Source organism: Balaenoptera borealis, assembly GCF_965194805.1.
Source record: "Balaenoptera borealis genome assembly, chromosome: X".
NCBI classification, from domain to species: domain Eukaryota; kingdom Metazoa; phylum Chordata; class Mammalia; order Artiodactyla; family Balaenopteridae; genus Balaenoptera; species Balaenoptera borealis.
The window spans coordinates 49,148,838-49,165,270 of record NC_138881.1 but is presented as its reverse complement, the minus strand read 5'-3'; the positions used below and the strand labels follow the sequence as shown (position 1 = coordinate 49,165,270).

General features: G+C 38.1%; 1 protein-coding gene across 1 annotated transcript in view; it reads left to right on the top strand.

Annotated features, from left to right (window-relative positions):
* LOC309620349 (zinc finger X-linked protein ZXDB-like) overlaps nucleotides 1–16,433 on the top strand; it is a 962,758-nt gene that overhangs the window by 30,916 nt on the left and 915,409 nt on the right. The window lies entirely within an intron of this gene.

Below are 16,433 nucleotides of genomic sequence, written 5' to 3'. Positions count from 1 at the left end.
GTCCAGTTTTCACAGCACCACTTATCCAAGAGGCTGTCTTTTCTACATTGTATATTCTTGCACACTTTATCAAAGATAAGGTGACTATGTGTGCATGGCTTTATCTCTGGGCTTTCTGTACTGTTCCATTGACAGTATTTCTGTTTTTTTGCCAGTACCATCCTGTCTTGATTACTGTAGCTTTGTAGTATAGTCTGAAGACAGGGAGGCTGATTCCTCTAGCTCCGTTTTTCTTTCTCAAGATTGCTTTTTGGTATCCGGAGTCTTTCGTGTTTCCATACAAATTGTGAAATTTTTTGTTCTCGTTCTGTGAAAAATGACAATGGTAGTTTGATAGAGATTGCATTGAATCTGTAGATTGCTTTGGGTAGTAGAGTCATTTTCACAATGTTGATTCTTCCAAACCAAGAACATGGTATATCTCTCCATCTGTTTGTATCATCTTTAATTTATTTCATCAGTGTCTTATAGTTTTCTGCATATGGGTCTTCTGTCTCCTTAGGTAGGTTTATTCCTAGGTTTCTTTTTCTTTCTGTTGCAGTTGTAAATGGGAGCGTTTCCTTAATTTCTCTTTCAGATTTTTCATCACTAGTGTATAGGAATGCAAGAGATTTCTGTGCTTTAATTTTGTATTCTGCTACTTTACCAAATTCATTGATTAGCTCTAGTGGTTTTCTGGTAACATCTTTAGGATTCTCTATGTATAGTATCATGTCATATGTAAACAGTGACAGCTTTACTTCTTTTCCGAATTGGATTCCTTTTGTTTCTTTTTCTTCTCTGATTGATGTTTTTAAAACTTCCAAAATTATGTTGAATAATAGTGGTGACAGAGTGCTCTTGTCTTGTTCCTGATCTTAGTGGAAATGGTTTCAGTTTCTCACCACTGAGAAGGATGTTGGCTGTGGGTTTGTCAAATATGGCCTTTATTATGTTGAGGCAAGTTTCCTCTATGCCAACTTTCTGGAGGGTTTTTATCATAAATCATTGTTGAATTTTGTCGAATGCTTTTTCTGCATCTACTGCAATGATCATATGGTTTTTCTCCTTCAATTTGTTAATGTGGTTTATCGCATTGATTGATTTGCATATATTGAAGAATCCTTGCATTCCTGGGATAAACCCCACTTGATCATGTTGTATGATCCTTTTAATGTGCTATTGGATTCTGTTTGCTAGTATTGAGTTGAGGATTTATGCATCTACATTCATCAGTGATATTGGCCTGTATTTTTCTTTCTTTGTGACATCTTTGTCTGTTTTGGTATCAGGGTGATGGTGATCTCGAAGAATGAGGTGGGAGTGTTCCTCCCTCTGCTATATTTTGGAAGAGTTTGAGAAGGATAGGTGTTAGCTCCTCTCTAAATGTTTGATAGAATTCGCCTGTGAAGCCATCTGATCCTGGCCTTTGTTTGTTGGAAGATTTTTAATCACAGTTTCAATTTCAGTGCTTGTGATTGGTCTGTTCATATTTTCTATTTCTTCCCAGTTAAGTCTTGGAAGGTTGTGCTTTCCTAAGAAGTTTTCCATTTCTTCCAGGATGTCCATTTTATTCGCATATAGTTGCTTGTAGTAATCTCTCATGATCCTTTGTATTTCTGCAGTGTCAGTTGTTACTTCTTCTTTTTCATTTCTAATTCTATTGATTTGAGTCTCTTTCCTGTTTTTCTTGATGAGTCTGGCTAGTGGTTTACCAATTTTGTTTAACTTTTGAAAGAACAAGCTTTCAGTTTTATTGATTTTTGCTATTGTTTCCTTCATTTCTTTTTCATTTATTTCTGATCTGATATTTATGATTTCTTTCTTTCTGCTAACTTTGGTGGGTTTTTTGTTCTTCTTTCTCTAATTGCTTTAGGTGTAAGGTTACGTTGTTTATTTGAGATATTTCTTGTTTCTTAAGGTAGGATTGTATTGCTATAAACTTCCCTCTTAGAAGTGCTTTTGCTGCATCCCTTAGGTTTTGGGTCATCGTGTTTTCATTGTCATTTGTTTCTACATATTTTTTGATTTCCTCTTTGATTTCTTAAGTGATCTCTTGGTTTTTTAGTAGTGTATTGTTTTGCCTCCATGTGTTTTCTTTTTTCATAAAATTTTTTTCCTGTAATTGATATCTAGTCTTACAGCATTGTGGATGGAAAGACACTTCATACGGTTTCAATTTTCTTAAATTTACCAAGGCATGATTTGTGACCCAAGATATGATCAGTCCTGCAGAATGTTCCATGAGCACTTGAGAAGAAATTGTAATCTGTTTTTTTGGATGGAATGTCCTATAAATATCAATTAAGTCCATTTTGTTTAATGTGTCATTTAAAGCTTGTGTCTCCTTTTTTATTTTCATTTAGGATGAAATGTCCATTGGTGAAAGTGGAGTGTTAAAGTCCCCTACTATGATTGTGTTACTGTCATTTTCCCCTTTTATGGCTGTTAGCATTTGCCTTATGTATTGAGGTGCTCCTAAGGTGGGTGCATAAATATTTAAAAGTGTTATACCTTCTTCTTCAATTGATCACTTGATCATTATTAAGTGGCATTTGTTGTCTCTTGTAATATTCTTTATTTTAGAGTCTATTTTGCCTGATATGAGAATTGCTACTCCAGCTTTCTTTTGATTTCCATTTGCATGGAATATCTTATTCCATCCCCTCACTTTCAGTCTGTATGTTTCCCTAGGTTTGAAGTGAGTCTCTTCTAGACAACATACATACAGGTCTTGTTTCTCTGTCCACTCAGCCAGCCTATGTCTTTTGGTTGGAGCATTTAATCCATTTACATTTAAGGTTATTATCAATATGTATGATCCTATTACCATTTTCTTAATTGTTTTGTCTGTGTTTTTGTAGGTCTTTTCCTTCTCTTGTGTTTCCTGCGCAGAGAAGTTCGTTTAGCATATGTTGTAATGCTGGTTTGGTGCTGCAGAATTCTCTTAGCTTTTCCTTGTCTGTAAAGGTTTTAATTTCTCCATCGAATGTGAATGAGATCCTTGCTGGGTAGGGTAATCTTCATTGTAGGATTTTCCCCTTTCATCCCTTTAAGTATGTCCTGGCAATCCCTTCTGGCTTGGAGAATTTCTGCTGAAAGATCAGCTGTTAACCTTATGGGGATTCCATTTTATGTTATTTGTTGCTTTTCCCTTTCTGCTTTTAATATTTTTTCTTTGTACTTAATTTTTGATAGTTTGATTAACATGTGTCTTGGCATGTTTCTCCCTGGAAATATCTTGCATGGGACTCTCTGTGCTTCCCTGACTTGATTAACTATTTCCTTTCCCATGTTAGGGAAGTTTTCAACTATAATCTCTTCAAATATTTTCTCAGTCCATTTCTTTTTCTCTTCTTCTTCTGGGACCCCTATAATTCGAATGTTGGTGTATTTAACGTTGTCCCATAGGTCTCTGAGACTGTCCTCAAATCTTTTCATTCTTTTTTCTTTATTCTGCTCTGTGGTAGTTATTTCCACTATTTTATCTTCCAGGTCACTTATCCTTTCTTCTGCCTCAGTTATTCTGCTATTGATTCCTTCTAGAGAATTTTTAATTGCATTTATTGTGTTGTTCCTCATTGTTTATTTGCCCTTTAGTTTTTCTCGGTCCTTGTTAAACATTTTTTGTATTTTCTCCATTCTATTTCCAAGATAATTGTATTTTAGGTAGGCTGCCTATTTCCTCTTCATTTGTTTGTTCTGGTGGGTTTTTACTGTGCTCCTTCATCTGCTCCATATTTCTCCATTCTCATTTTGCTTAACTTACTGTGTTTAGTGTCTTCTTCTCACAGGCTGAAAGTTCGTAGTTCCCTTTGTTCTTGGTTTCTGCCCCCAGTGGGTAAAGTTTGTTCAGTGGGTTGTGTAGACTTCCTGGTGGAAGGGACTGGTGCCTGTGTTCTGTTGGATGAGGCTGGATCTTGTCTTTCTGGTAGACAGGGCCGCATCTGTTCATGTGTTTTGGGGTGTCTGTGAACTTATTATGATTTTAGGCAGCCCCTCTGCTAATGGGTGGGTTTGTGTTCATGTCTTCCTTGTTGTTTGTCATGGGGTGTCCAGGACTGGAGCTTGCTGGTCATTGAGTGGAGTTGGGTGTTAGCATTGAGATGGTGATCTCTGAGATAGCTGTCGCCGATTGATATTACATGGGGCCGGGAGGTCTCAGTGGTCCAATATCCTGAACTCGGCTCTCCCACCTCAGCATCTCAGGCCTGACACCTGGCTATAGCACCAAGACCTCGTCAGCCACACAGCTCAGAAGAAAAGGGAGAAAAAGAAACAAAAATAATTAAATTAAATTAATTAAAATAAAAAATGAAAGAGTATTAAAATAAAAAAATTAAAAATAATTAAAAAAAGAGGAGTACAACCAAACCAATAAAGAAATCCACCAATTATAACAAGCGCTAAAAACTATACTAAGATAAACATAAAAATCAGAAACTAGTCAGCCGCATACAGCAAACTCCATGTCTACAGTTGCTTCCAAAGTCCACTGCCTCAATTTTGGGATGATTCGTTGTCTATTCAGGTATTCCACAGATGCAGGGTACATCAAGTTGATTGTTGGGATTTAATCTGCCACTCCTGAGGCTGCACTGGGAAATTTCCCTTTCTCTTCTTTGTTTGCATGGCTCCTGGTGTTCAGCTTTGGATTTGGCCCCACCTCTGCATATAGGTCGCCCTCTGGCATCTGTTCTTCACCCAGACAGGATGAGGTTAAAGGAAAGGCTGATTAAGGGGCTCTGGGTCACTCAGGCCTGGGTGAGGGAGGGGTACAGTACGTGGAGCGAGCCTGCAGTGGCAGAGGCTGGCGTGACATTGCAACAGCCTGAAACATGCTTTGTCTACTCCCAGGGAAGTTTTCCATGGATCACAGGACACTGGCAGTGGCGGGCTGCACAGGCTCCCAGGAGGGGAGGTGCGGATAGTGACCTGTGCTTGCACACAGGATTCTTGGTGGCTGCAGCAGCAGCCTTAGCCTTTCATACCCGTCACTGGTGTCCATGCTCATAGCCGCAGCTTGTGCCAGTCTCTGAAGCTCGTTTAAGCAGTGTTCTGAATTTCCTCTCCTTGCACACCCTGAAACAATGGTCTCTTGACTCTTAGGCATTTCCAGACTTTTCCACAGACACCCTCCCAGTTAGCTGTGGTGCAGTAGCCCCCTTCAAGCTGTGTTCATGCAGCCAACCCAGTCCTCTCCCTGGGATCTGAACTCCAAAGCCTGAGTGTCAGCTTCCAGCCCTTGCCAGCCCCAGCAGGTGAGCAGAGAAGCCTCTCAGGCTAGTGAGTGCTGGTCGGGCTTGATTCTCTGTGCAGGAATCTCTCCACTTTGCCTTCTGCACCACTGTTGCTGCACTGTCCTCTGTGGCTCCAAAGCTTCCTGCATGCCCACTCCATGTTCCCCCCAGGGAAGGGACTTCCTAGTGTGTGGAAACTTTTCCTCCTTCACAGCTCCCTCCCAGAGGTACAGGTCCTATCCCTATTCTTTTGTCTCTGTGTTTTCTTTTTCCCTATCCATGTACTTTGGGAGTTTCTTGCCTTTTGGGAGGTCTGAGGTCTTCTGCCAGCATTCAGTAGGTGTTCTATAGGAGTTGTTCCACATGTAGATGTAGTTTTGATGTATTTGTGGGGAGGAAGGTGATCTCCACATCTTACTCCTTCGCCGCCTTGAAGATCCTTCACTTGGGGTAGAATAAATTTTAAATGCATTGAATAAACCACAATTAGTTAAATAGAAACCCACTTTCTTATACCATTGTAACAGGGAAGAGCCAACTCTGACGACATGTTCAATCTGTTTCTCTTACTTTAACCTTTGCTTCCCGTTGCTTTTGTTCACTAAAAGGATACTGTCTATACATAATGGCCTGCATCGGGGAACACTGCCCCTCTGCCTGAATGTTAAACCAAAGTGTCTTTGTTCTGGGAAACATCCAGACCCTGCCCACCTGTGGATGGCTCCAAGAAAGAAGAAATTTGCCACATCCCCTCCCCAAGGCTGGCCATTCCAGGGGGTATTTGCAAAATTTATGCACTTTTTACTTTACTTCCTCATCTTCTCCCCCTCTCTGTGCTATAAAAGAAACTGGCATCCAAACCCCAATAAGATCGTTTTTCAGAGACACTAGTCTGCCATCTTCTCAGTCTGCCAGCTTTCCAATATAGTCGTATTCCTTGCCTCAACATCTCGTCTCCAATTCATTAGCCTGTCGTGCAGTGAGCAGAGCAAGCTTGGACTCAGTAACACTATCATGAGTTTTCTGGAGGATATTGAAGTTTGCCAGGTATTGATCGGACTGACCAACTCCTTTCCTATATTTATTATACTGTAATATACAAGTCGGCTTAGCTATCTGATGGCCAGTCTTCTTGTCTTCCTTTCCTGTACATGCTAAGGAAGTGTCATGAATAGTTGTCACCATGCAGACTAGCCTTTTGATGAAATTGTAAATGAGATTGTTTTCTTAATTTCTCTTTCTGATAGTTCTTAATATTATGTAGAAAATCATAGTTTTTCTGTATATTGAATTTCTATCCTGCAACTTAATTAGTTGATTAGTTCGAACGCTTTTTTTGGTGGAGTCTTTAGGGTTTCTATCATGTCATCTACAGTGACAGTTTTACTTCTTCTTTTCCAAATGGGAATACTTCATTTCTTTTTCTTGCCCAATTACTCTGGCTGGGACTGCCAATATTATGGTGAATAAAATGGTGAGAACAGGCATTTTTGTTTTGATCCTTATACTAGAGGAAATTTATCAGCTGTTCACCTTTGTGTATGATGTTAGCTGTGGGATTGTCATATATTGCTTTTATTATGTTGAAGTACATTTTCTCTATGTCCATTTTGTTGAGAGTTTTCATTATAAATGGATGTTGAATTTTATGTAATTCTTTTTCTACATTTATTGAGATGATCATATGATAGTTTATATTCATTGTGTTCATGTGGTGTATTACATTGATTGATTTGTAAATGTTGAAACATTCTTGCATCCCCAGAATAAAACCTATTTGATCATGGTGTCTGATTCTTTTAAGATATTGTTGAATTTGGTTTGATAATATGTTGTTCAGAATTTTGCATCTATATTCATCAGGAAAAGTGATGTGTAATTTTATTTTCTTGTAGTGTTCTTGTCTGGTTTTTGTAGCTGGGTAATGCTGACTTCATAAAATGGGTTTCAAAGTATTCCTTCCTCTTCTATTATTTGGAAGAGTTTAAAAGGATTGATGTTAACTGTTTAAATGATTGGTAGAATATAACAATGATGCTATCTGTTCCTGTATTTTGTTTTGTTGTGAGGTTTTTTTATTACATGTTTAATCTTCTAAGTAGTGATTGTTGTATTCAGATTTTCTATTTCTTTGTAAGTTGTATGTTTCTAAAAGTTTGTCAATTACTTCTACTTTGTTCAATTTATTTGCATATACTTGTTCATAGTATTATCTTATAATCCTTTGTATTTCTCTGGTATCAGTTTTAATACCTCCTTTTTCATTTCTGATTTTAATTTTTATTTTTTGACTTTTTAAAAATATTTATCTTATATTGGAGCATAGTTGATTAACAATGTTCTGTTAGTTTCAGGTGTACAGCAAAGGGATTCAGTTATACATATACATGTATCTATTCTTTTTCAAATTCCTTTCCCATTTAGGTTATTACAGAATATAGGGCAGAGTTACCTTTGCTATAAAGTAGGTTCTTGTGGGTTATCTATTTTAAATATAGTAGTGTGTACATGTCAATCACAAACTACCAATCTATCCCTCCCCTCCCCTGTTATCCCACTGGTAACCATAAATTCGTTCTCTAAGTCTGTGAGTCTGTTTCCGTTTTGAAAATAAGTTCATTTGTATAATTTTTTTTAGATTCCACATATAAGCGATGTCATATGATATTTGTTTTACTCTGTCTGATTAACTTCACTTAGTTTGATAATCTCTATGTTGCTGCAAATGGAATTATTTAATTTTGGAATGGCTGAATAATATTCCATTGTGTATATTATCACGTTTTCTTTATCCATTCATCTGTTGATGAACTTTTAGGTTGCATACATGTCTTGGTTATTGTAAACAGCACTGCAATGAAGAGTCGGGTGCATGTATCCTTTTGAACCATGTTTTTGTCTGAATATATGCTCAGGAGTGGGATTGCTGGATCATATGGTAGATCTCTTTTTAGTTTCTTAAGAAAACTCCATACTCTTCACTGTAGTGGCTGTGCAAATGTACATTCCCACCAATGCCTAGGAGGGTCCCCTTTTCTTCACACCCTCCCCAGCATTTACTGTTTGTAGATATTTTGATGATGGCCATTCTGACTGGTGTGAGGTGAAATCTCACTGTGGTTTTGATTTGCATTTCTTTGATAATTAGAGATGTTGAGCATCTTTTCATGTCTCTCCTGGCCATCTGTATGTCTTCTTCAGAGAAATGTTGACTTAGGTCTTCTGCCAATGTTCTGAAATGGGTTGTTTGTTTTTTTGATATTGAGCCACATGAGCTGTTTGTAAATTTTGGAGACTAATCCCTTGTTTGTCGCATCATTTGCAAATGTTTTCTCACAATCTGTGGGTTGTGTTTTTGTTTTGTTTATAGTTTCATTTGCTGTGCAAAAGCCTTTGAATTCAATTAGGTCCCATTTGTTTATTTTTGTTTTTATTTCCATTATTGTAGGAGACGTCTCGGAAAAGGTATTGCTGTGATTTGTATATAAGAGTGTTCTGACTATGTTTTTCTCTAAGAGTTTTATAGTATCTGGTCTTACATTTAGGTCTTTTATCCATTTTGAGTTTATTTTTGTGTACGGTGTTAAAGAATGTTCTAATTTCATTTTTAAACATGTAGCTGTCCAGTTTTCCCAGCACCATTTATTGAACAGACTGTCTTCCCTCCACTGTGTATTGTTGCCTCCTTTGTCATAGATTAATTGACCATAGATGCATGGGTTTATTTCTGGGCTTTCTACCCTGTTCCATTGATCTATATTTCTGTTTTTGTGTGAGTACCATACTGTTTTGATGACTTTGCAGTATAATCTGATGCCAGGGAGCCCAATTCCACCCTCTCCGTTTTTCTTTCTAAAGATTGTTATTGAGACACAGAAGGGGTCTTTTGTGTCTCCATACAAATTTTAAGATTTTTTGTTCTATCTCTGTGAAAAATGCCATTGGTAATTTGATAGGGATTGTGCCTTGGGTAATACAGTCATTTTGACAATAACGAATCTCAAATGAATGAATAATTTGACAATCCAAGAACAGGATATATCTTTCTATCTGTTGCTGTCATTTTAGATTTCTTTCATCAGCGTCTTATAGTTTTTGGAGTACAGGTCTTTTGTCTCCTTAGGTAAGTTTATTTCTCGGTATTTCATTCTATGATGCAATGGTAAATTGGATTGTTTCTTGAATTTCTATTCCTGATCTTTCATAGTTAGTGTATAGAAATGCAACGGATTTCCACATATTAATTTTGCATGCTGCCACTTTCCTGAATTCATTGATGAACTCTAGTAGTTTTCTGGTAGCATCTTTAGGATTTTCTATGTATAGTATCATATCATGTGCAAACAGTGACAGTTTTACTTCTTCTTCTCCAATTTGGATTCCTTTTATTTCTTTTTCTTCTCTGATTGCCATGGCTAGGACTTCCAAAACTATGTTGAATAATAGTGATGAGAGTGGACATCCTTGTCTTGTTCCTGATCTTAGAGGAAATGCTTTCAGTTTTTCACCATTGAGAATGATGTTTGCTGTGGGTTTGTTGTATATGGCCTTTATTATGTTGAAGTAGGTTCCCTCCATGTCCACTTTCTGGAGAGTCTTTATCATAAATGGGTGCTGAATTTTGTCAAAAGCTTTTTCTGCATCTACTGAGATGAACATATGGTTTTTATTCTTCTTTTTTTTTGATGCCATGTGTCACCCTGAATGATTTGCAAATATTGAAAAATCCTTGCATCCTTGGGATAAATCCCACTTGACCATGGCTTATGGTCCTTTTAATGTATGTTGGATTCAGATTGCTAGCATTTTGTTGAGGATTTTTGCGTCTATGTTCATCAGTGATATTGACCTGTAATTTTCTTTCTTTCTTTTTTTTTTTTTTTTTAGTTATACCTTTGTCTGCTTTTGGTATTAGGGTGATCGTGGCCTCATAGAATGAGCTTGGGAGTGTTCTTTCCTATGCAATTTTTTGGAAGAGTTTCAGAAGGATAAGTGTTAACTCTTCTCTGAATGTTTGCTAGAATTCGACTATGAAGCCATCTGACCCTGAACTTTTGTTTATTGGGAGTTTTTAAATCAGAGTTTCAATTTCAGTACTTGTGATTGGTCTGTTCATATTTTCTGTTTCTTCTTGGTTCAGACTTGGGAGATTGTACCTTTCTAAGAATTCATGCATTTCTTCTACGGTTTTCATTTTATTGACATATAGTTGCTTGTAGTAGTCTCTTATGATCCTTTGTATTTCTGTGGTGTCCATATTATCTTCTCCTTTTTCATTTCTAATTTTATTGATTGGAGTCCTCTCTGTTTTTTTCTTGATGACTCTGGCTAAAAGTTTATCAATTTTGTTTATCTTTTCAAGAACCAGCTTTTATTTCATTGATCTTTTCTATTTTTTATTTATTTCTATTTTATTTATTTCTGCTCTGATATTTATGATTTCTTTCTTTATAAAAATTTTAAGTTTTGGTTGTTCTTCTTTCTCTAGTTGCTTTAGGTGTAAGTTTAGGTTGTTTATTTGTGATTTTTATCATTTCTTAAGGTAAGATTGTATTGCTCTAAACTACCCTCTTAGAACATATTTTTACATGTCCCATAGATTTTGGATCATTGTGCTTTCATTTTCATTTGTCTCTAGGTATTTTTTATTTCCTCTTTGATTTCTTCAGTCATCCATTGGCTGTTTAGTAGCATATAGTTTTCCCTCCTTGTGTTTGTGTTTCTTACAGTTTTTTTCTAGTAGTTATGTAATCTCGCAACGTTGTGGTTGGAAAAGATGCTTGATATGATTTCAATTTGCTTAAATTTACAAAGGCTTGCTTTGTGGCCCAGAATGTGATCAATCCTGGAGAATGTTCCATCTGCATTTGAGAAGAATGTATATTCTGCTGCTGTTGTATGGAATGCTCTGTAAATGTCAGTTAAGTTGATCTGGCCTAATGTGTCATTTAAGGCCTGTGTTTCCTTATTGATCTACTGTCTTGATGATCTGTCCATTGATGAAAGTTTAGTGTTAAAGGCCCCTACTATTATTGTGTTACTGTTAATTTCTCCTTTTATGGCTGTTAGTGTTTGCCTTATATACTGGGGTGCTCTATGTTTGGTGCTTATATATTTACAATTGTTTTCTCTTCTTCTTGGATTGTTCCCTTGATCATTTTGTAGTGTCCTTCTTTGTTTCTTATAACTGTCTTTATTTTAAAGTCTATTTTGTCTGATATACGTATTGCTACTCCAGCTTCCTTTTGATTTCCATTTGCATGGAGTACTTTTTTCCATCCCCAAACTTTCAGTCTGTATGTGTCCCTAGATCTGAAGTGGGTATCTTGTAGACAGCATATACACAGGTCTTGTTTTTGTATCCATCCAGCCAGTCTATATCTTTTGGTTGGAGCATTTAATTCATTTACATTTGAGGTAATTATAGATATGTATATTCCTATTGCTATTTTCTTAATTGTTTTGGATTTGTTTATGTCGGTTTTTTTCTTCCCTTCCTCTTTTGGTATTTTCTTTTGTGATTTGATGACAAACTTTAGTGTTGTGTTTGGCTTCCTTTTTCTTTTTTCTGTGTGTATGTACTGTAGATTTTCGATTTGCAGTTATCATGAGGTTTTGATATAGCAGTCTATATATAAACAAGATTATTTTAAGTAGCTGGTCCTTTAATTTTAAATGTGTTTACAATATCCTACATTTCCGCTCTCCTCTTCACACAGTAGCTGGTTTTGATATCATATTTTTGTGCAGATGATTTTCTACATTCACTTTATATGTGCATTTACTGGTGAGCTTTTCCATTGGAAATTTTCCTGTTTCTAGTAGTGGCTTTTTCTTTTCCAGTTAGAAGCCTTCCTTTAGCATTTGTTGCCAAGCTGGTCAGTTGGTGCTGAATTCTCTTAGCTTTCGCTTGTCTGTAAAGCTTTCAATTTCTCCATCAAATCTGAATAAGAGACTTGCTGGGTAGATTATTCTTGGTTGTAAGTTCTTCCCTTTCATCACTTTAAATATATCATGCCACTCCCTTCTGGCCTGCAGAGTTTCTGCTGAGGAATCAGCTGATAGCCTTATTGGAGTTCTCTTGTATGTTATTTGTTCCTTTTCCCTTGTTGCTTTTAATATTTTTTTGTCTTTAATTTTTTTCAGTTTGATTACTATGTTTCTTGGCTCTTCCTCCTTGAGTTTATCCTGCCTGGGATTCTCTGCATTTCCTGGATTGGGTAACTGTTTTCTTTCCTATGTTAGGGAAGTTTCAACTATTATCTCTTCAAATATTTTCTCAGGTTCTTTCTCTCTCTCTTCTCCTTCTGGGACTCCTATAATGCGAATGTTGGTGCATTTAATGTCTTCCCAGAGGTCGCTTAGACTGTTTTCATTTCTTTTCATTCTTTTTTCTTTAATCTGTTCTGTGGCAGTGAGTTTCACCATTCTGTCTTCCAGCTCACTTATCCTTTCTTCTGCCTCAGTTACTCTGCTATTGATTTCTTCTAGTGTATTTTTCATTTCAGTTATTGTATTGTTCATCTCTGTTTGTTTCTTAGTTCTTCTAGCTCTTTGTTAAATATTTGTTGCATCCTCTCCATCTGTGCCTCCATCCTTTTCTGAGATCTTGGATCAGCTTCAGTATCATTACTCTGAATTCTTTTTCTAGTAGATTGTCTATTTCCACATCACTTAGTTGTTCTTCTTGGGTTGATCCTTCATCTGGGACATATTCCTCTGCTGTCTCATTTTGTCTTCCTTATTGTGATTGTGGTTTCTGTTCCATAGGCTGCAGGATTGTAGTTCTTCTTCCTTCTGCTGTCTGCCCTCTGGTAGATGAAGCTGTCTATGTGGCTTGTGCTGGCTTCCTGGTGGGAGGAGTTTTGCCTACTGGTGGGTGGAGCTGCATCTTGCCCCTCTGGTGGGTAGGGCTGTGCTCAGAAAGAGTTTTAGTGCCCTGTCTGCTGATGGGTGGGGCTGTGTTTCCGCCCTGTTGGTTGTTTAGCCTGAGGCATCCCAGCGCTGGAACCTACAGACTGTTGGGTGCAGCTAGGTCTTGGGAAGTAAATGGAGGCCCCCTGGAAGGCTCACACCAACGAGTACACTGCAGAACTGCCACTGCCAATGTCTTTGTCCCAGCAGTGACCCACAGTGGGTGGACCCACTCCCCACCTCTGCAGGTGACCCTCCAATACTAGCATGTAGGTGTGGCCCAGTCTTTTATGAGGTCACTGCTTTTTTCCCTGGGTCCTTGTTCACATGGAACCTTATGTGCACCCTCTGAGAGTGGAGTTTCTTTTCCCTTCAGTCCTGTGGAATTTCTGCCATCAAATCCTGCTGACTTTCAAAGCCAGATTCCCTGGGAGCTCCTCCTCCTGTTGTCAGACCCCCAGGCTGGGAAGCCTGACATGGGGCTCAGGACTTTCACTTCTGTGGCAGAACTTCTATTGTATAATTATTTTCCAGTTTGTGTGTCACCCACCCAGCAAGTATGAGATTTGATTTTATCATGATTGTGACCCTCCTACCAACTCGTTGTGGTTTCTTCTTTGTCTTTGGGGGTAGGGAACACTTTTTGGTAGGTTCCAGTGTTGTTTTCTTTTTTGTTTTTGCTTTTTGTCAGTGGTTGTTCAGCCGTTAGTTGTGATTTTGGTGATTTTGTAAGAAAGGGTGAGCTCATGTCCTTCTACTCCACCATCTCACCAGCCAATTTTATTTTATATTTTTGAGTCCTCTCTTTTTTTCTTGATGAGTTTATCTAAAGATTTGTCTACTTTTTTCCTACTTTTCAAAAAAGCAGCTTTTCTGAAAATTAAAAGTAAAAATTTTATTCATCCTTTCTATTGTTTTCTGGTCTCTATTTCATTTATATCTGCTCTGATTTTTTCTTTGATTTACTAACTTTGGGCTTAGTTTATTCTTTTTTCTAGTTCCTTGAGATGTTAATTTAGGGTGGTTATTTGAGATCTTTTGTATTCCTTAATGTAGGTATTTATTTATTTATTTATTTATTTATTTATGGCTGTCTTGGGTCTTTGTTGCTGTGTGCGGGCTTTATCTAGTTGCGGCAAGTGGGTGCACAGGCTTCTCACTGCGGTGCCTTCTCTTCATTGTGGTGCACAGTCTTCTCATTGCGGTGCCTTCTCTTCATTGTGGTGCACAGGCTTCTCATTGCAGTGCCTTCTCTTGTTGTGGAGTATGGGCTCTAGGCATGTGGGCTCCAGTAGTTGTGGCTTGTGGGCTCTAGAGCTCAGGCTCAGTAGTTGTGGCGCATGGGCTTAGTTGCTTCCCTGCATGTAGGATCTTCCTGGACCAGGGCTCAAACTCATGTCCCCTGCATTGGCAGATGGATTCTTAACCACTGTGCCACCAGGGAAACCCCAAATGTAAGTACTTATTACTATGATCTTCCCTCATATTGTAACAGGGAAGAACAACTCTAACTCCATATTGAACCTATTTTATTTCTCATCTTTGTGTTCTATTGTTACTTGCCTTTGCTAGTCATGCTAGCTCGGCATATAGCCACATTACTCACTGAAGAAATGTTGCTGCAGCTTGGGGTTTTTGTAATAAGCTCCTTTTAAAGGAAATCTACTTGTCCTTTGGTGATAAGGAACATGAACAACAAAAAAAAATAACATTTGTGTTATTGAGTTCTTTAGGAACATCATGACCAGGTCAGATTAACATCAACCAAAGTCAACTGACTAAGAACAAAGATGTTTTGTAACCTCCCTCAGACCAGGGCTGGCACACAGTTGCTTGCAGCTATTTGTCACCTGCTGACCTCAGCTCCTTCCACTTCCACCTTTTCTTAGTGTAAAAGAAGCTTGAATTCTAACCTAAGCAATAAAATTCTTTAAGACATTAGTCTTCTCACTTTTCTGGTTTCCTGAATAAGTCACTTTTCCTTGTCACAGCACCTTGTCTCCTGATGTGTTGGTCTTCATGTGATGAGTGTTATGAATTTAGACTTGGGTACAAAATTTGGTGTACCAGCCAGGATCTGACTGCTTGTGGCCAGCTGGCTCCAATGAGCTGGGGTGGGGGGCGGGGGTGGGGGTGGGAATTCCCTATCAGCAGCCAGGACCATTTGTTCTGAGAACTTTCTCTTTAATTGCCTGGAGTGGCACCAGCTGCCCTAAAGCCTGGCTGTTGGTGCAAAGAATAGACAAACCTCTGTGAGTAGATGACTGGCTTGACTTCTGACATAGGATGTCACTCTGATGTGTACACCTGGAAACTCCCTTTCCTTCTCTTTGGGCTTTTCCTCTCTGGAATAAGCCAGTTTGTTTTGTATTTGTGTGGGCTTCCATATTGGAGAAGGTAATAGTTGTTGGACTTCCACCTGATTTGTGAACTGGTTCATTTGCATTTGTTTGCTTTTGCTTGCCTTTGTTGTGCTTTGTTTGTCTTTGTTTGTGCTTCTTGTGTTCTCTTTGTACTTTCATCTTATAAATGGGAAAAACTTCATCTATCCCAAAGAGATTCCCTTGGGATGAATCTTAAATAAATGGTCAGAGTACAGATAAAAACCAATGACTAAGAAAAATATGATATTTTATTGCAATACTGTATGCTCTCAGTACATGGTGGGGTCGAAAGAGTGGTGGCCTTTAAATGGCTCACTAAATTACTATACCATTTTACAGCTAGAATCATTTTGTAAAAAAGTAGGAAAGGATGATGAATTCTTATATATACAGGTTCTCATGGACCAAGATGAAAAGAAACAGGATGGCTGCCATTTTATGGTAGAAATAGCTAAAAGGTAACCAGAGGGAAAGCCTGTATTGCAAGAGGGAAAGTTGGAGGATGGAGATAAGGGCATGTTACTTCAAACTTTAAATCTATCTCTGGCTTTGCCTATGAAACTACATTTGCAGCCTCCTCCTCTTCCTCTGCTTCCTTCCATCCCTGCACTGCCATCAGGTACACTGGCACGTCTAACTCTTACCCCTGTTCTCACAGTCAGGACACAGGAAGTGTCCCAAGAGATCTGGCCTGTTCCCTTATATGGGGAACAGTGATTCTCCCTGAATTCCCCTGTAGGACACAGGGACGTGGTTTGGAATCACTACCCAGGATCTGCCAGTGTATTGAATTTGGTCTGGGAGCCACCCCTTGAGCAGAACAATTCCCATTAAGCTGATATCCCATAGGGAGCCTGAATGCATATAGCTAGCCAGTCAGTTATCTATGGATGCATGATCTCTTTTAACTTCAGAT